The sequence below is a fragment of the Ochotona curzoniae genome, unplaced genomic scaffold, assembly GCF_017591425.1.
Source record: "Ochotona curzoniae isolate NIBS_2020 unplaced genomic scaffold, NIBS_Ocur_1.0 patch433, whole genome shotgun sequence".
NCBI lineage: Eukaryota > Metazoa > Chordata > Mammalia > Lagomorpha > Ochotonidae > Ochotona > Ochotona curzoniae.
Window position 1 is genome coordinate 1,193,157 of NW_024467010.1, and position 19,989 is coordinate 1,213,145.

A 19,989-nucleotide genomic window follows, 5' to 3' on the forward strand; every position below is an offset into this window, starting at 1 on the left:
ACAGAATCTCAAATCTCCTTTATAAAATGGTATGGTATTTGCTCATGACCTATACATATCCTCCCAGATGCTTTATATTTTCTCTATTTATTAATCCTAATACAATGTGAACGCTATATAAATAACTTTAAAAACTGTATTATTTAGATGATGACAAGGAGAAAAGCCTGTGCCTGTTCAGTGCAGTGATTTTTTCCCTCTGATATTTTCCTCCTACACTTGGGTGGCTATAGGGGCCAGATGCTGACGATGATGGATGGCCCACCCAGGGCCAGCATTCACTCCCAGGTTGTTTCCAGAGCTCCCCAGCCCCCGGTTTCCTCCCTGCAAAGGTTGCTCTTGTTGGCTTACCCGTTGGGGTGTCCTGTGCTCTCTCGCAGAGCCCAGGATGATCAGCACCAGGGGCAAGCACATCTCCCTCCCCATTGGCAGCGACAGCCAGCTCACTTTGTTGCTCTGTGGTTTCCCTTCTTGTTTCAGCCCCAGGGGCCTGGTTGCCAGAATGAGGTTTCTTTTCTCCAGGGCCTGGAAGGGTCTTTGTCTTGGGGACCGTAGGTTTGGTCTTTTTCAGTTTGTTTATCCGAGTGCCACTGCGGCCCTTCAGTGTCTTGTCTCCAGATACTTCCTTGATTGCTGTTTTTTTCACCCTTTGGAAAAAGCTGGCACAGAGTTCTCTAAAATCGTCATCGGACTCATCCATTGCCTGACTAGCCTTAAGGCTTTCAAGTTGGTCTTCAAGGAGCGGGGGCTGATCAGGGGCAGGTGCACAGAGGAGCAAGCGGCCCCTGTGTGAGCCTCCCTGAGGCTCACTCACACCCACAGCTTCATTGAGAGTTCTGCTTCTCACAGAGACGCGTGGAGAGCTCGCAGTTAAACAAAGTATTGCTTTGCTCTACAGAATGATGCAAATGTCTTTATGGCCTGTGGTTAAACAACACAGTTAAAGCTTCTTTCTATAAAAAGTCATAACCGATAGGCTTTTTGTGGTCAAATTGATGCCTCTGAAATAGAATATATATGATCTGGATACTCATACAGCTCTTCAGAATCTCCATGGTGATAAAACAGATTTGGTGTATTTAATTTCACACCTGTGGAAAACCAAAAATGTTGAAGTGCAATTAAACAGTATCATTGTATGTCATTTATTTCCCAAAGAAGGTACAAATATACATAGGGTTATGGGAAGAATCTTCAGGGTAACAATAGACAGCCTCCAGTAACAATCTCATCATCCCACAGGAACACAAAAGAGGGATGTTAAAACCTACTGAAGCATGTTCTCCCATAGGCAGAAAAAATGTGCATTTTAGGAGGGTTTTTACTGAAATTCGAGAAACAAATTTCATGAAGGGCAACTGCCACAGAAAACAGGATGACTTCCTAAATCTAGGGAAGCCATCTTCCCAGCTCCCAGTCCTGCAGAGGTTCTATCAGCAACTGCAAGGGAGCCAAGGCCACTTGGCCTGTAACAGCTATCCAAACTCAAACACCTAGGAAACCGCCAATCATGCAGCAATCCGCAGCGGGGCGGACAGACCCAGAACCTGCTATGTCTGCCTGGTGCGCCTCATCTTCCACGCCTCCTCGGAGGAGGGCTTTCCCTTCCCTTAGGCGCACCCTCACCCACGGCTGCCAACCAGCGCTCACTGGCTTCACAATGGCGCCTACCATAGGTTACAGACATATGTCATTGTCGCAATAACTGCATGCCTCCTGCCTGCCAGGCATTGTTCCAGCTGCTTTTCAAGTATTGAACCTATTTGAAAAACAGTTCAAGTTCTCACAGCTTTTGAAGGGGCAGGCAAGACTGGGAGCCAACCCTGGCAGGCCGGCTCTTACCTTTCCACTCACAGACCATCCCTTCTCCCCTGGGTGCACGGCTTCAGGACACTGACTAACCTCTGTGAGGCTTCTCTTTGGACTTCCGCCAAGTGTGCAACAGCTATTTGTTGAATTCCTGAACTGCGAAGTTTGATTTCCCCAGAGTGAACAGTCAAGTGGAGGGCTAAGAAGCTGCAGGAGGAAGCAGGGGGCAGTTTGCCAGGACCTGGAGTGCCAGGCTAAGCCAACGCAGCTTTATCCCCTTGGATGTGAGGGACAGCCAGGAAAACTCCGCCCCAAGACTGTGCTGCAGCGACATCAGTTGATGTGAGAGGACAGGTCCCATCTCCGAGTGACACACGACTCCTAAAACACTTATTTCCAGATAGTAGGGGTCTTGGGCCTCCACAACTTATTACCTAACTGAATGAATGAATTGGTGTGGGCCGGACCCTCCTGCTTCCCTCAAGGTGTCTTCCTTCGGAAAGGGAGGTCAGAGAATCTACCTGGGAAAGGATTGCCAAGGACGCTAAGGACTCCACGGCCAGGCGGAGGCTCCCGATCGCCGCCCTGATCTCCTCTGGGGGGCACCCCGCCAGTCTCCCCACAAAGCGCCTCCTGCCTGAGGTGACACGGCTGCAGGCCTGCTAAGGCCAGCGGATCAGGGAAGGAAGCAGGCGGGCGAGCAGGGCCCTTCTCCCTCAGGAAGGTAAGGCCGGCCCGCCGTGACAGGACCTCCGGTACGCGGGTGCCATCCCTCAACACCGACTCCTCCTACCTCCCGCGCGCCGCGGCACCTTCTCAACGGGAACGCTCATGCCTGCGCATGCGCCGCCTGACGAGCCCGCCCAGGGCGCGGGCGCGCAGGCGCAGATCCTGCCTCCCGTCTTCCGGGCGGCCTTGGCGTATCCGGGTGGCGCGAGGAGGGGCGAGGCGGAAGTGGTGTGTGGCGGGAAACTGCGGCGAGGTACGGGCAGGCGAGCGTCGAGGCAGAGGGCGCGGGAATTGCGGCGGCGACCGAGTTTAAGACAAAGGCTGTTTCCACTCCACTTCATACGCTCCGAAAACATTTGGGGCATAACAGCGACCTGCTTCTAACCTGTGTGGCGCACACGGGAGTAAGCCGAGGGAGGAGGTTGTTGAGGGAGCCCAGGCCGCGGACCCGCTTCCCGAAGGCGTGGAGCACGGGCAGCAGGGAGCCGCGCCGCTCGGGCCGACGCCTGCCGAGTTGCTGGAGGTGAGAGGGCTGTGGCGCCGGCGGCCAGCCTGACTGCCCAGACCCTGTTGAGGTGACCGAGGTGGTCTGGGTGCGAAGTGAGGCGGCAGCCGAGGGCGCGTCAGGGGAGCAGTGAGGTGTTGCAGACTTCGAGGATTGTCGCCGGGGCCTTGGCGTCCTGGAGAAGTGCGGCGGAATAGAAACGCTTCGTTGGCTTTTTAAGGTATAATTCTCATGGTGTGGAATTAACTCTTGTACACACTAAGCTGGTTTCTGAGTAGTTTATAAGATTACATGACTGTCATCACCATCTAACTCCAGACTTTTTAATAATAACCCTAAATCGAAACAGCTGATTCCTGTTAGCAGTCACTCTTCGCCGTCTCCTTGCCTTTTCTATGGGTTTTCATGCTCTGTGTTTTATTATCGGGCTTGCTCCGTGTGCAGCTTTGTTTGGTTTTTACTAAGCATGCTTGTTTTTTAAAGGTTTATTTATTTCTTTATTACAAAGTCAGATATACAGAGAGGAGGAGAGACAGAGAGGAAGATCTTCCATCCGATTATTCAATCCCCCAGTGACCGGAATGGCTGGCGTTGCGCCGATTCGGAGCCAGGAGCCAGGAACGTCCTCCAGGGCTCCCACACGGGTGCAGGTCCCAAGGCTTTGGGCCGTCCTCGGCTGCTTTCCCACAAGCAGGGAGCTGGATGGGAAGTGGAGCTGCCGGGACTAGAACTGCCACCCACATGGGATCCCGGAGCGTTCAAGGTGAGGACTTTAGCCACTAGGCCACGCTGCCGGGCCCACTAGGCATGTTTTAAAGGTTCATCCTTATGGCATGGGATCTACCTCATTCCTCTTTGGGGCTGAATAATATTCCATTGCATGCACAGGGCGTATTTCTGCATTTATTGGTTGCCACTTTTTGACTTTTATAAGTAATGTTGCTTTGTATATAAAACTACATTAGATATGAATGCTGAGGTTCAAATGCTGTTGGGGTTTCCAAGAGGCCTGCTGTGGGTTCTGCTTCACAGAAGCGTGGGGGTGGTCCGCGCCGTTAAAGCGTGGGGGTGGTCCGCGCCCTTGAGGTTTTCAAGTTGCAGAGGTGACTGAGTGAGGACATGGAGAGGTCAGTCGTAGGAGGAAGAATTTGGTTGCCTCTCCCAGCAAAAGGGGACATGACAGACCCTGTGGGGTCACAGGTTTGAGTCAGGAGAGGAACCCCCAGGGAGAGTCTGTGGGCTTCCACAGGAAAGTCAGCAGGGCCAAGTCAACGTGTCACTGCTGGCTTGTTTGGATAGTTGCGCAGGTGTTGCGGCTCTCAGGGTGGTTTCTGGATGCTTGTTACCTGCCCAGGGGTTGATTTAGGGCAGTGGGATAACTTGTTAGCTTGTCGGAGTTACATCTGGGGCAGTTGGTTACTCTGGAGGGGCAGTTCGCGAATCAGCTGTTGACTTTCTCAGGCGTTAGCTAACCTTGGGGTTGACAGTCATTCTCCACCAGCAAGATTTTTAAGATGTGAAACTACCATAATATATATATATATATTTTTAAAGATTGAATCATTTTTTATTGGAAAGGCAGATTTACACAGAAAAGGAGAGACAAATCTTCCATCTACTGGTTCATTCCCCAGGTGGCTGCAATAACTGGAGCTGAGCCAATCCGAAACCAGGAACCAGGAGCTTCCTCCAGGTTGCCCATGTGAATGCAGGGTCCTGTGGATTTGGGCTGTCCTCTATTGCTTTCCTAGGCCAGAAGTAGGGAACCAATGGAAAGTGGAGCAGCCAGGACATGAACCGGTACCCCTTTGACAAGCCAACTGAGCCATTGTGCAGGTCCCTGAGGGGAAAAAAATTGTTAATGATTAGTACAGATAGATACGGCTGGTGTGATGTAGAGGTGTGTAAAGTACAGAGTGTTTTTTCCCACTCAGATTGAAAGTGGAGTCCCTGAATCCTGTTTAGGATTTGAATCTTTTAGAAGTTGAGTGAGGAAAGCCCTTTCTTCCCAACCCAAATTCTGGCTAAGTCATTTAAAAAAGGAGTTAGTTGAAGAGTATGATTTAAAGAATGGAGTTTCATTCAAACTCAGGTGATCAACTCAGTCACCTGTGGAATCTTTAAAATTTGCAAGACCCGGGCAGTACCCGTCAGGCTACTGAATAAATCCTAAGAGAGTAATTCCAATCTCTTCTGAGAGGTTTTCAGATGAATCTGGGAGCTATATGGTTTTTTTTTTTCTTAAAGTTAAACAATTTTTTTTTTATTGGAATGGCAGATTTACAGAGAGAAAACTCTTCTATCCACTGATTCACTCCCCAAATGGCCACAACAGCCAGAGCTGAGCCGATCTGAGACAAAAAGCTTCTTCCAGGTCTCCCTTGCAGGTGCAGGGTCCAAGGGCTTTGGGGCCATCCTCTGCTGCATTCCCAGACCATAAGCAGGGAGCTGAATGGAAAGTGTAGCAGCTGGGACATGAACCGGTGCTTATATGGGATATCAGTGCTTGCAGGCAGAGGACTAGTCAGTTGAATCTTTGTGCTGGGCCCAGAGCTCTAGATTAAGGACTACTGTATTTAACCTGCAGCTAAGGAGCAAATCCTGAGGCTAAGTGTAATGGAGAGCCAGGAGTTGGTGAGAGGGGATGAGAATAGAAGCTCAGCATAGTTCTTTCATTTGAAGAATAAACATCCATTGCTGGGCTTCCTTTTCTTTGGCCTAGGGTGAAGAGTCAGGGTCTCCTTGTCCTGCACCACATTGTGAGGCTCAGAGGTTTCCATTCGCCCATCAGATGTAAGCAGAAGTCACCTGCTGGCTGAGTTGAAGGACCATCCAGGAAAAGTGTTGCTAGGTCCGTGTCCTTTCAATGTTTCCTGCCAGAGTTGAGGCAGAAAGCCAGCACAGTGCCAGAAAAGCTCAAACCAGGAGATACAGAAACGTTTCACATACCGAAAAGTGAGGGTCCCCGTGTTTGGTAAACTGTATAGGGTTTGTCAGAAAAAGAAAATGGATGCAGAGGTGCATGGACAAAGTGGACCAGTCCTTGAAGTTGAGGTTCTGTTTTGCTAGCCCATTGCAGGATGTACTTTTAAGGTGCTATGGAAAAGGCACAGGTTGACTATGCTATGATTATCATTGCTTTGCCTTCCTGGAATTTTTAAAAAATTTTTTTGAAGATTTATCTTTTATTTATTAGATTTGTTTTTTATTGCCAAGTCAGATATATATAGAGAGGAAGATCTTCTGTCCGATGATTCACTCCCCAAGTGACTGCAATAGGCAGATGCTATGCCGATCCAGGAACTTCCTCCAGGTCTCCCACGCGTGTGCAGGATTCCAAGGCCTTAGGCCACCTCAACTGCTTTCCCGGGCCACAGGCAGGGAGCTGGATGGGAAGTGGGGTTGCCTGGATTAGAAGCAGCGCTCATATGGGATCTCGGAGCATTCAAGGCGAGGACTTTAGCCGCTGGGCCCGCTCCTGGAATATTTTTGAAACTGTCTAGCATTTTCTGCTGAGTTAATGTTTTAGAGTTCTGAGGAGGAATCGAAAGGCACTTTCCTGGGTCTGTTTTGTTAAAAATTACAAAGCCAAAACCTGTGCAGCACTTTCTCATTTTTCTTGGCAGTTGTTCTGGAAAGGACAGACTGAGTAGGAAAGAATGCTCAGCTATTTTTTGGTTGTATTAACTTTTATTTGCTGTTATGTAATTCCATATCCTTCGCTGCCAGAGCTACTGAACTGAGGGGTGGAAACTCCTGCTTGTCTTGAGTATTCGGAAGTTGCGTTAGGTTATGCGGCGTTTCTGTGCGGTTTCCTGCCTGTCATTCTCGTGTTTGCCAGACATTATGCAGATGTACTGGGCTCAGCCACAAGATGGTGTTTTCCCTAATGAAGATTGATAATGGCATTTATGATTTTGAGGTTAAAATTAAGTCATCCTCACTGAATTTAAGTTGAAAGAGCTCCCGTTCACTACTTCACTCCTCAAGTAAAGTGACTAGAGCCGAGGTAGGGTCAGGTGTGGGGAACTCAGTGTTGGCTCCCTTGGGGTGGCAAGAACTTAGTTTCATGAGCGATTACTTCTGTCTTTTTTTAACTTATCTATTCAGCCTTTTTTTTTAAAAAAAAAAAAGGTATTTTTATTGGAAAGTCAGAATTACAGAGAGAAAAAGAGACAAAGATCTTCTATCTGCTGGTTCACTCCCAAGGGTGGCCACAGTGGCCAGAGCTGAGCTGATCCAATGTCAGGAGCCAGGAGCTTCTTCTGGGTTTCCCACGTGGGTGCCAGGTCCCAAAACCCTGGGCCATCCTCTACTGCCCACCCCCCAGGCCACACACAGGGAGCTGAAAGAAAAGTGGAGCTGTTGGGATATGAACCAGTGCCCATATGGGATCCTGGCGTTTGCAAGGTGAGGACTTTAGCTACTAGGCTACTGTGCTGGGCCCATCTCTGTCTCTTAGGATTTGTAATACTGATTTAGTTGGAGGAAGGGAGCAAATCCTCCTGTGTGGTAACTGGGCATCTTAACTACTAGGTTAAATGCTGGTTTCTGAATGTTTTTCAGATGATATGTACGGCTCCAAGCTATCTATAAAGATTCGGCATAATCCCTGTCAAAAATCTCAACAGCACTTTTTTTTTTCCTTGCAAAGAAATGGAACACTGATGTTAAAATTCCTATGGAGTTGAATTACCTAAGTTCAAATAAGACAATCTTCTATTTCAGAATTTACTATAAAGCTGTTACATTTAAGTCTGTTAGAACTGGCATAAGGATAGACATGCAGATTGGTGGAATAGAATGGAGAGCCCTAAAACAAATTCAAGCAATTGATTTAAAAAAAAAAAATTATGCTTTTCGAAAGGTAGAGTGATAGAGCAGGAGAAGCTGGGGACTGTCGTCTGGTTCACTCCCCAAATTCTCCAAACTGCCAGGACTCCTGCAGCCAGGAGCCGGGGCTCCACCAGGGTCTCCCGCAGCGGTGGCGCAGACCTACGCGCTTGGGCCATCGTCATCTCAGGTGCATTTAAGTAGCCACGGCTCCAGTGAGGTGCCTTGATGGAGACTTGAGCATCTCAGTGACCACTTCTGCCCCCGTGCTGTAGTCATAGGCTTAGCTCGGCAACGTTACATACGTTTTTAAAGATATATCTCTTAATTTGCAAGTTGCAGTTACACAGGGAGAGGGACAGACAGATCTTCATGCACAGGTTCACTGCCCAAATGGCCACAACAGCTGCTGCTGGGCCAGACTGGAGCTGGGAGTTTCCTCCCAGTCCCCCGCCTGGGTAGCATGGCTGTTTAGGGAGTAACCAGTGGATGGAAGACCCTTCTACCTTGCTGCAACTCTGCTTTTCAAATAAAAATGAAATCTTGAAAAATTTTTATTAGAAAATTAAGTTGAACACTTACCATATTCAGAAATTAAGAATGGATCAAAGATGCTTAAATCTAAGAAAACTCTAATATTCAAAAAACAAATAAAAAATTTTAGATGAAATAGGAGTCTTTATAACTTTGAGTTTGGAACAGGTTTTAGATTGTGCACCAAATACAAGATAATAAATACATAAATTGATCTTTCTGGGGGAAAAACACAAATTTTGTGTGCTGAACTATGGACTGAAAAGACAGCGTATAGAGATGGAAGAAAATATTTTTTGCAAATCCTGTCTCTGATAAGTGCATGATCTGAGTGTTTATTCCTCCAAGATTCGTGTGTTCAGAGCCTCAGTGCTCCAGCACTGAACTCAGGAGACAGTGGGGCCTTGGCGAGGGCGCTCGCAGTGGAGTCGGAGCCCTTGTCAGAGGCCCGAGAGTGACAGCTGTGCTGCTTCTGCCACTTGCCGGAGAATGAGGAGATGGCTGTCCACGGCGACATGGACATCCCGCACCCAGAGCAGCCTGCGCCTTCGTCAGTCTTCCCAGCTTCCAGCACTGGGAAAAGTAATGTTTGTGAACAGCCCAGTGTGCGAAATGGCCCAGCACTGTCAGGCAGCCATGGTATAGATAAACCTTCAGCTAGAAAGTGGGCACTGGACTTGAATACACTTTATTTATTAATTTTTATTTGGAAGAGTTACAGAAAGAGGAGTGAGTGACCTGCTATCTCTCACTCCCAAATGGCTGTAGTGGCCATAGCTTGAGCTGATCTGATGCCAAGAACCAAGAGCCCCCATGGTTCTCCCATGCAAATGCAAGGTCCCGAGGTTTGGGGCCGCCATCTGCTGTTTTCCCAGGCCGTAAGTAGGAAGCTGGATGAGAAGTGGAGCAACCAGGACATGAACGAATGCCCATATGGGATGCTGGCACTTTCAGGCAGAGATTTAGCTAATTAAGCCATCCTGCCAGCCTCTTGAATACTGTTTCCCCGAAGATTACAAATGTCTAACAAGCACATGGAAAGATGCTCAACATCATTAGTCACTTGGGGAATGCAGTAAAAACCATAGTGAAATATTTCACACCCAGTAGGACCATCTTTTAGAGTAAGAACAAGAAAAACCAGGAAATAAGTATTGATGAGGATGTGGAAAATTAGAACTCTCCTAAGTTGCCGGAAAGCTGCTGTGGAAAATGGTTTGTGATTCCTGAGCAAGTTAAAGAATGGGGCCAGTGCCTGGTGTGATTGGCTAGTGGCTAAGGTCCTCAACTTGAACACTCTGGGACCCCTTATGGGTGCCAGTTCTAATCCTGGTGTCCCTGCTTCCTGTCCAACTCCCTGCTTGTGGTCTGGGAAGGTAGTCGAGGACGGCCCAAGGCCTTGGGACCCTGCACCCATGTGGGTGACCTGGAGGAGTTTCCTGGCTCCTGGCTTTTGATTGGCTCAGCTCCGGCCGTTGCCGCCACTTTGGGGAATGGATCAGCAGATGCATTTCTGTCTCTCCTTCTCTGTATATCTACCTTTCCAGTAATTTTTTTTTTAAAAGGATTAGTGTGTCATATTTAGCGTACCATGTCACTTTCATTGATTCATAATTTATCATGTTTAGTCATGTGCCCAAGTAGCATTGTATAAATGAAAATAGTATATATTTAGTAAAGGAAACTTAATTTGAGCCTGAAGTAGCCTTCTGTGAATTTAAAAAAGAACACTTTTTTGTCCTCGGCCCCTTTGGCTTTTTCCATCATTATCACCATTCATGCTCTGAGCAACCCTCTGAGGTAAATAGTGTGTCCAGTTGTACATGTGTCTCTGCGTGAATAAAGCAGAACTAGGATTCAGCCCAGGCCTGACTACAAATTGATCACCTTATCAGATTCTCCCCCATATCCCAGAGTGTCTGGGGTGGAAGCTTTGGAGGATCCCCACTCATCGAGCTTTTGTCCTTCTGTTCTGCTTTGCTTTACAGCAAAACATCCTGAAGATTTGTCTGTCCTAGGTCTGCTCCCTTCCCTTTGACATCCCACTTGTTTTAATTGTAAGAATATTAGCTGCAAAGATATCTGAAGTAAAGGCGTGTCACCCACAAGCATCAGCCTTGTCCACTTACCGTGTGCAGTGTAGAAGTCTCATCTCTTCTTGGTAGCCTTTCCATTAATGGATCACACCACACCAATTACATCTTGCTTTTGTGGTTCTATATCATGAGCATTTCTGTAAGTCTGGTGATAGAAAACAGAATTGTATCCATATGTAATCAAATACTCTGGTTTTGATAAAAAGGTATTTCTTAATTACAAGTAATCAGGCAGTAGGGTCCTGTGTCTGTGTCTTTACCTCTGTTGGAAAGCATCCTGAGTAGAGGATTGCTGAAGGCTCTGTTGTGTTCAGTTTGTTTTGAGAAAAGGCAGTTCTTGCACATTATAAAACTGTCTTGCCAGGATTCCTTCCACAGTCCCCTGGAGTATCTCCTCTAGGCTTTGTGAAATATTTCAGATGTGTTTCATAGATGCAAAAATATGTATCTTAGTTGGAAGATTATTTACTTAAGTATATGTAAAATACATTTTTTTCAATGTAAATAAATGGTAACATTTTATTTACTCTTTGACCTGTATCCTGTTTTTTCGCTTAATGAGCTTTTGTGAAGTGTGTTCATATTGTGCTGTGAGGATCTATGGCACTGTTTAACAGTTGTATTCATCATTTGGATGTGTTGATGCTCTGTCATGTCCATTCCTTACTGACGGGCCGAGTCCAATCTTCAAGTGATGTTTGCTTTAATCTAAAACAATGTCAAAATCAAAATGTTGCTGTTGCTGGGGAACTGAATCCATTGCAAGTTCATCAGCAGTGCAGGCTTTTACTTACGTCCACACTTGCAAGAAAGCTTATGTGGGGGCCGGGCGTGGTAACCTAGCAGCTACATCCTCACATGTGCTGGGATCCCATATGGGCGCCAGTTCATATCCTAGCTGCTCCACTTCCCTTCCAGCTCCCTGCCTGTGGCCTAGGAAAGCAGTCGAGGATGGCCCAAAGCCTTGGGGCCTGCAGTTTGGCTCCTGACTTCAGATTGACTCAGCTCTGGCTATTGTGGCCACTTGGGGAGCGAACCAGCAGATAAGAGATGTTTTTATCTCTGCTCTCGGAAATCTGCCTTTACAATACAAATAAATCAAGCTTAAAAAAAAACCAAAAAAGATATGAAGGCTCTATGGGATATTTTGGTCTTTGACTATTTGAGCAATTTAAAAAAATCGGTATCTTGCATTTGCTTCACATTTGGGGAAAAATTGATCATTTAAAAAAGTATTTATATTGGAAAGGGAGATTTATAGAGAGAAAAAGAAACATGTTCCATCCACTGGTTTACGCCCCAAATGGCCACAACAACCAGAGCTAGGTGGGTGTGAAGCCAAGAGCCAGGAATTTCTTCCAAGTCTACCATATAGGTGCAGGGTCCAAGGCTTTGGGTTATCCTTGATTGCTTTCCCAGGCCATAAGCAGTTTGCTGGATGGGAAGTGGAGCAGCTGGGGCATGAACTGGCATCCATCTGGAATGCTGGCACTTGCAGGTGGAGGATTAGCCTGTCGAGCCACTGTGTTAGGTCCTGATTATTTTTTGTTATATGATTAAAAGTTGCTTCTCTTTAAAAAAAAAGTATTGAGGGCTGGTGCTATGGCATATCAAGTAAAGCTGCTGGTTGCAACACTGGCTCAGGTCCTGGCTGTTCCACTTTTGAGCCAGCTCTCTGCTAATAGCCTGGGAAAACAGTAGGAGATGCTACAAGTGCTTGGGCCCCTGTGCTCGCAAGGGAGTCTAGGAAGAAGGTCCTAGCTTTAGATCAGCCCATCTCCCACTGATGACGACCATTTGGGGAGCGAACCAGCAGCTGGAAGACTTCTCCCTCTCCATCTCTCTGTAAACTCTGTCTTTCAAATGAATTTTTTTTTAAATTTTAAAAATTTTAAAAATTTTTAAAAATTTTTTTTAAAATTTTTATTGGGAAGTCACATACACAGAGAGGAGGAGAGACAGGAAGATGTTCCGTTCATTGGTTCATTCCCCAAGCGGCTGCAACGGCTGGAGCTGAGCTGATCCAAAGTCAGGAGCCAGGAGTCTCTTCTGGGTCTCCCACATAGGTGCAGGGTCCCAAGGTTTTAGGCCATCCTCGACTGCTTTCCCAGGCCACAAGCAGGGAGCTGGATGGGAAGCAGGACTACCGGGATTGGAATTGGCGCCCATATGGCATCCCAGCACATGCAAGGCAAGGATTTCAGCCGCTAGGTTACCCTGTCTGGCCCCAAATGAATAAAAACTTTAAAAGATTTACTTGTTTGAAAGTGAAAGTTTACAGTTAGAGGGGAGACAGAGAATCTTCCATCTGCTCCTCAAGTTGTTGCAATGGCCTAGGCTGGGCCAGATTGAATCCAGGAGCCAGGAGCTTCATCCAGTCTTGGGCTGTTGTGCGCTGTTTTCCAAGGTCATCAGCAGAGAGCTTGATGGGGAGCTGGTGCTTGTGTGGGGTGCACCATAGGGCAGAGGGTCAGCCTCCTGCTGTGCTGTCTGCTTTGCTTGCTCTGAATTCATCTTCACCTGAAATTAGGGTAGCTATTCCACTTCAGTACTAGTAGTAATGGTGGCTGTTATAGCCTTTCCTTTTCATTGTAATTTGTTTGCATCTTTATATTTCAAATGAGTTTCTTGTAGTCAATAAATTGTTGGTTCTGTTTTTGAATGTACTTTGACAATGTCTGTTTTCATTGCTGCTCTTTAGACTATTGGCATTTAAAAAAATATTTGTTTAGAAGGCAGAGTTTTTAATTGCAGAGTTGAGGGAGTGGCAGACGTGAGGGCCTTGCACTCGGATGGAAAGGGTTGGTGTGCGTAAGGATAACTGACGTGCTGATTTCAGGAGTGGAATGACGGGATCATCTGGTGGATTTATTTTAGACATCTGATGAATCTTGGTATTGTCTTGCATGATGGTTGTGTTAGTTCACATTCCCACCCCATCCTTGCCAGTGCTTGCTGTTTCCGAATTTTGGATGATAACCATTACTGACCTTACTGTGCTTTTAATTTGCATTTCCCTGTTGGTTAGTGAACCTCAGCATTTCTTTTTCTTAGTTCTGTTGGATAAAAATAAAGATAAAATTTGAATTTTATCTTTTGAGAAATGCTAGTTATGTCCCTTGCCCATTTCTTTTTAATTGATTTATTGATTGATGATTTTTACATAGGTTATTAAGGTGCAAAGGGTCAAGGGCTGCAGGAACGTGGGTGAGACCGTTATTTCCACAATCTCTTTTTTTTCCTTACTGAGAAAAGGAGGAGATTAAAGGGAGAAGCCACACCTGACCTCCCATATCCTCTGTGTCCTGGGATGGAGGACAGCCACCTGATGCCATCCCAGGGTTCCCGATATGGGGCATGCTCCAAGGGTCATGCTCAAAAGGTTTTGATAGTTCATCAGTTCTGAATTACTGCTGGTCCCGCCATTCCGATCACAGTAAAATCTCTCCAGAATCCACTGGTTGACAAGGTCCACCTCAGAGTCCGTTTACCTAGGTATTCACTGCCAACACTTGGCCGGGACAGTTGATTGATTTTTTTTTTCTGTCTTCCGTCCTCCGTTTTGGTACCACGTGTCCTCTGCAGGCGCCAGTGTACTGCCATATCCTCCAGGTGCACCTGGATATGCTCTCTATTGCTCTGTCTGAGCCACTGAGGAGGCCCAGCTCTGATATTTGCATTCCATGGTCACACCATGGAACCTACAATTCTCTCCAGGGTTGGGGTTCTGAGTCCAGCGATTCAGTTGGAATCCCCAAAGAAACTTTGTCTGTGGCGATCCCAGACCTGATTCTTATGTGTATTTGCCCTGTAGTATATCTTGAAAACTTCTATTATGATGCCTCCAACTTGGTTTTTGTTGTTTGAGATTGCTTTAGCTATTTGGAGTCTCTTGTTAATATTATGTAATGTTTCAGCTCAGAGATCCCTCACATCCTTGGTCAAATTTTTTTTGTTATTTATTTATTTTTTTTTGCAGCTGTTATGAGTGAGACTGATCTTACAAGGTCTTTCTCAGCCATGGGGTTGTTTATGTAAAGAAAGGGCATGGATGTTTTTTGTTGTCTTAAGATTTACTTATTTTTATTAGAAAGGCAAATTTACAGAGAGGAAAGAGAAAGATTTTCCATCTGCTGGTTCATTTCTCAGTTGGTGTAGTGGATGGAGCTAAGCCAATGTGATGCCAGGAGCTGGGAGCTACTTCCAGGTCTCCCTCGTGGGTGCAGGGTCCCAAGGCTTTGGGCCGTCCTCGACTGCTTTCCCAGGCCACAAGCAGGGAGCTGGATGGGAAGTGGAGCTGCCAGGACAAGAACACATATAGGATCCCGGTGATTGACCCACCTGCCTGGTCCTCTGCTTAGATTGTTATTGACCTCGGCCTGCACGGTTAGAGCTTTTATCAATTGGATAAAGTCGGCTTGTTCTCTCTGAGCATACAGTTTTTCTTCTCTTTACCTTTGTCTCCCAGAACTTCCAGGTAAACGCCCACTTGACTGCTGCCTGACCCAGTGCTTTTCTGTCTTTCTGCTCCTTTGGGGACAGTTTCAATTCAGTGTGTGAACACACTGGTGTACTTTTGCTCAGTGTGTGTGGGAGGCTACTCCTGTCTGGGGTGTTCTCTGACTTTACCTGTTGCTGCTCTGTTGGGTTTACCTGGTCTCCTCTGCTTCTAGAACACACAAGGCTCATTTGTGTAGCTGTGTCCTTCTGCTGTCTGCTAGTTCCTTTGTGTGTACCACTTCTAGGTCATTTTGAATTGATTAGTTTCCTCTGTTGGCCATGTGTGTTGTAGCAGTTGTCAGGTTTGTCTTCTGAGCAGCATGTGCTGTTCGTGGTGCTGGATTCCCTCGTCCAGTGGAGGGTGCTGGAAGAGCAAGGGCCTTCTCTGTGGCTCCTGTGTGCTCTGCTGTGTCCATGCTGTGACACTGGCGTGTGGGACAAGGAGTGTTCAGGCACATTCATGGCCCCCCAGCTGGCCTCCTGGTGACAGGAGGATCCCCTATCCCCAGCATTCCAGCTGCCAAAATCATCTTGCTGATTTTTTCTGCCTCTGGCCTTGGCCTGGGCTGGAACTTCACACTGGGGCTGGGATTGCGCTGTGCCCATTGTGATGTGTTAGGCTCAGCTGCAATGCTGGCATCCCACATGGGTGTCAGTTTGAGTTCCAGATGCTCCACTTCCAATCTGATGCACATGGGAAAGCAGCAGAGGTCGGCCCAAGTACTTGGGTCCTGCACCCATGAGGGAGACCCAGAAGAAGCTCCAGACTTAAGCCTAGCCCAGATCTGGCTGCTGCAGCCATCCCAGGAGTAAATTAGCAGATGAAAGATCTCCCTCCCTCCATGGGAAGTAAAGCAGCCAGGAAATGAACTGATGCCCACAACCAGGTTCTATACATCTTATACATCTATACACCTTAAAATGGCTATAGATTACTATTCAGCTGTCTCGTGTCTATTTTCATTATAGTATTTAGCATTATATAGCGTTGAAGCATAATTTTGCTGAACTTTTTTTTTCGGGTAGTCTAGACTGGCTTATAACTCTAACAAGACATATGTCAACAGTTTAGGTGCAGAACAGTTTTAGGAGGGGTGTGCAGAGAAATCCTCAATACCCTAGTGAGGAGTAACCAATCTTTGTGTCCCACCTAGTAAGGTATAAGTGAATCCACGCTGACCATTTCCTGTCTGATTCCAAGCTTTCCTTGTTGTTCTCTATTCTAGAGTTTTGTTTGTTTGTTTTGAGGGGTTTCTGGAGCGATCCTGATGGTCATTGCAAGAGAGGGTGGGGACCCAAGGTTGGAACCAAGCGAGGACCAGAGAAAGCTCCTCTCCTGAGTCCCCAAGGAAGTTTACTGTTCTTCTGTTTCTGCGGACTGCTCAGGGCTCCTGGCTGTTGTTCTGACGCCCTTGGATCCTGCGAGGAAGGATTTGGACTTCTTTCATCCCATGTGGTAGATCCAAGCGGGAGTGGATGACCTCAGAGTTCTTGGCCTCCGAAGGCACTCCAACTCCCTGTGGTCTCCTTGGCAGTTGGGATGTTGTCCTTGGTGCTCGTACTGATGGTCCTTGGTGAGAATCCGTGAGTCTTCAGGGTTGGGATACAAGCCTCCTCCTGTCCCCCTGCTCCACTCTGGGGTCCCCCTGCTCTGTGCATATGACCTCCTGTTAAGAGGTTGTCAGGATCGCTCTTAATTCCCCTTATATGTCTTTGTAGTTTAACTATTGTCTAATGCTGATTTGAGTCTGTTGTCTATGAGTTACCAGTTATGATCCTGGTAGGTTATATTTCACGTCTTCCTTACACATTCTAGGGAGATGGAAGATTTCTCTGCTCTCCCTCCCCACTATGGGATAACATAGGGTATTAAAAGTATATTAGGTTTTACAGTTCTTTGATGTAGATCATAAGCAGTCTGACTCACATTGATTGTTGGTTCATTGGTTACTTCACAATATCTTATTGCATGTGAGATAGGCTGTTTGAGGTTGAGATAATATTACATTTTATACCCCCATTTTTTTTAAACAGTAAAATAATCCTGAGCATCACCATCCACTTGATGGTTTACCTGCTCCCAGGTCTGATTCTTTCTTTAGGTTCCTCTGTCCCTCCAAAGTATGCTGCAGAGTTAGTTCTTGTTTACCCCTACCCCCTGGCTGCGTGGTTTATCCCCTCTTGCTAGCTGGCCATCCCTTGATGCTGCCCAGCCTCGTGCCCGTGGGCCCAGGGTTGCAGAGTCTGCAGTTGCTTCAGCCCATTCCTTGGAGCAATGCCACCTCTGCATTCTGATGTGTTCTGAATTAGGGCCATGGCTTGTGGGGACAACAAGTATCCCCATCATGGAGTGATGTCCCTGGCTGAAGACTGGAGGGGACTGCGGTCCCAGCCCTCTGACCTACCCTGCAGGGTGCCGGAGTCCAGCTCCAGCCGAGTTTAGAACTCGAGAAGGGTGCATGGAGTAGGTGTAGAGAGAAAAGAAATGGACCACTACGATTTCATGATCATAATGGACAATGCAAGAAAGCTGTCCCCTTTATTTATACAGAAGCAGTCACAAACTCTGGCACAGACTTTTGACGTCATGGTCAAGTGGGTGTTTCCAAGGATAATTCTGCCGTTTGTTTCACCTTAAAGCTCTCAGTAGACAGCACATAGCAATCAGTAACACATTCCAGCTACAGTCTTCATTCTACAGCTTAGTCTTGAATCAGTTAAGGGAGGAAATGCATCACAGAAGGAAGGACCTAAAGATCAAGGATGGTCAATGGGGGCAGCAGAGACAGGGACAGCATGAATGTAAAAAACCCTTCAACAACATCAACTTCCAAGCTCACACTGACAGTAAAGACCAACTCCGCAGTGGCAGACAATGCCTAAATAGATTATAGAATTCTCAGCGGGATGGTCCGGCATCCATGCAAGGGAGGTGGAACTGCCTTCAGGTGGATGCAGACACCCACCGGGCCCTGCCATGCAGCGGGACATTCCTTGTCGCCCTGCCTGCAGGGGAACAGTTCTCCACACACTTTCGTGTCTTCCACACCCATGGCACGGACCCCAGCAGCAGGGTGCAGACACTTGGGCCTGAGGGAGATGCTGGCTGTGTACCTCAGCTGCCTCACGCCGTAGCTGGTGCAGTCACAGCTTAGCTGTTGCATGTCCCCTTGGGAATTGCTGGCCTGCACTGATGTCCAGTCCCACAGTTGTTCAGGGGTTGCTGTTACTCCGTCCTGAGTCTGTAGAGGGGAGCAAAGGAGGCACCCTCTCAGAGCGGGTGGTGCCCCTGCCCATCAGCCCTGATGGCCGTGGGTAACTCTCTCTTTTCCTCCTCCTTCACCAGCCATGGCATGGAGACAGCGAGATTGCGGCAGCTGTGAGCAACAGGATGGTGGCTCCGACTGCCAGGCGAGCTTGTTCGGCCCCCTCTTGGTGGCTGAGTCGCCGACTGCTGTGGCATCCGAGGTCTGTGCCTCCTGCTGGAACCCATGTGAGGAAAGCACCTGCTCACCCATAAGCTGGCAAGGCCGCTGGGCCCCCAGGGACTCCAGCAAATTCTGGACAATAGAGAGCAGGCTGGACAAGACATCCCATGCCAGGTCACCCTGGCTTCAGGGTTGCCAGAGGACCAAGCTGGACTCAGCCCAGCGTGTTGGTGCTGTCGCTGCTTCTTGCCGGGGCCTGGCAGTTCGGCTTCCGCAGCCTGCATGGAGAAGACGTTTGGGAGACCCCCTGGACGGTGAGTAAGGCCCGATGCCCTGGCCCAGAGCCTGGGCCTATAGATACTGAGGAGACACAGCTCATGCTGTGGCCATCCTGGGGTGGGGCACAGACCTCCTTTTGGAGGGTAGAGGTGAGGCCCTGTGTCTGCCCACACATGGGAGGCCCGTACACACAGGACAAAGGGTGGCATATCTCAGGCAGTGGGCCTTCCAGAGGTCCATGGCCTGGGGTCCAGCCACTGTTAGTGGCAATGTCTCCTCAGAGGAGCCTTTCCTGAGAAGTGGCCTCACTGCCCACACAGCCAGGCCCTCCTGTTCCAAGGAGAGGTCAGCTCTACGAATCTGAGTGGGAGCTTGGGGGTGTGATCTCCCAGTGCCAGGCAGGGAGCCATGAAATCCAGAGGTTCCTAGTGGCAGTAGGTGGGGGCATGTGGCCCACAGCGTCTGGAGAGGTGGGAAAGATGGGGACCTGCCTTGCTGCCACCGTCCCTGAACATGAAGAGAAGGGCTGAGCCAGCAGACCGCCAGCTTGGCTTTGTTCTTGGGGCTCTGTTCAGTGCAGGCACTGCACTGCCATGTTGGTCTTGGCCCCTGGCTGCCGCCCATTGTGGGCTCCTGTTGAGCTTGGGCATGGGATGCCACTCCTGTCATGGGGAAGACTCAGACCAGCTCCTCCCAAGGCTCTGTTGCCTGGCATTTCTCATCCTTTGCCCTTGACCTCCACTTTCCAGGGTGCGTGTGCTGCTTCTGGGTTCTCTTGTCTGCCTCCTGCCCGAGCGCACCCCTCTGGCCCAGTGCTGCCCCTGCCAGGCTGCAACACTCATGCCTTCAGCTCCTGCTGACCTGTGGCTGAAGCCATCCTTCCTGCACTCTCGTGGGCCCTCTCCTGTGTGGGACTCAGACCCTGCAGCAGACAGCCAGAGCCAGCGGCTGCCATCCACTGCTCCCAGCACATCCCAGCAAGCACCTGCTGGGCCTCGGACTTGGCTCTGAGGCAATGCCTCCCAAGCCCAGCTCTCCCAGGGAGTGGTCCCAGGGCTTGTGTCAGACGGGAGCACTGGGAGACGGGCGAGGACAGTAAGTAGGGAAAGGCAGTTTAAATTGGACATCTGGCCTGAGGCTCACGTGATGTGGGTGGCCAAGGGCTGTGGTGGGGAACAATGTGTAAAGACCCCAAGGCAGGAGCCCATTTGGCAGGCGTGGCCGAGGCAGCGGCGCTGCAGCAGTGAGCCCGCGGCTGGTCACAGGCAGGATGCTC

The 19,989-nt window shown here is 48.4% G+C and overlaps 1 long non-coding RNA gene across 1 annotated transcript in view; it reads left to right on the forward strand.

Annotated features, from left to right (window-relative positions):
* Window positions 1-2,767: 2,767 nt before the first annotated feature.
* The window catches only part of LOC121167819, a 35,028-nt gene continuing 17,806 nt past the window's right edge, over window positions 2,768-19,989 (forward strand). The window contains exons 1-2 of the long non-coding RNA XR_005885652.1: window positions 2,768-2,791; window positions 18,353-18,748. This is a non-coding gene — a long non-coding RNA (uncharacterized LOC121167819). The remainder of the gene's footprint in view (window positions 2,792-18,352; window positions 18,749-19,989) is intronic.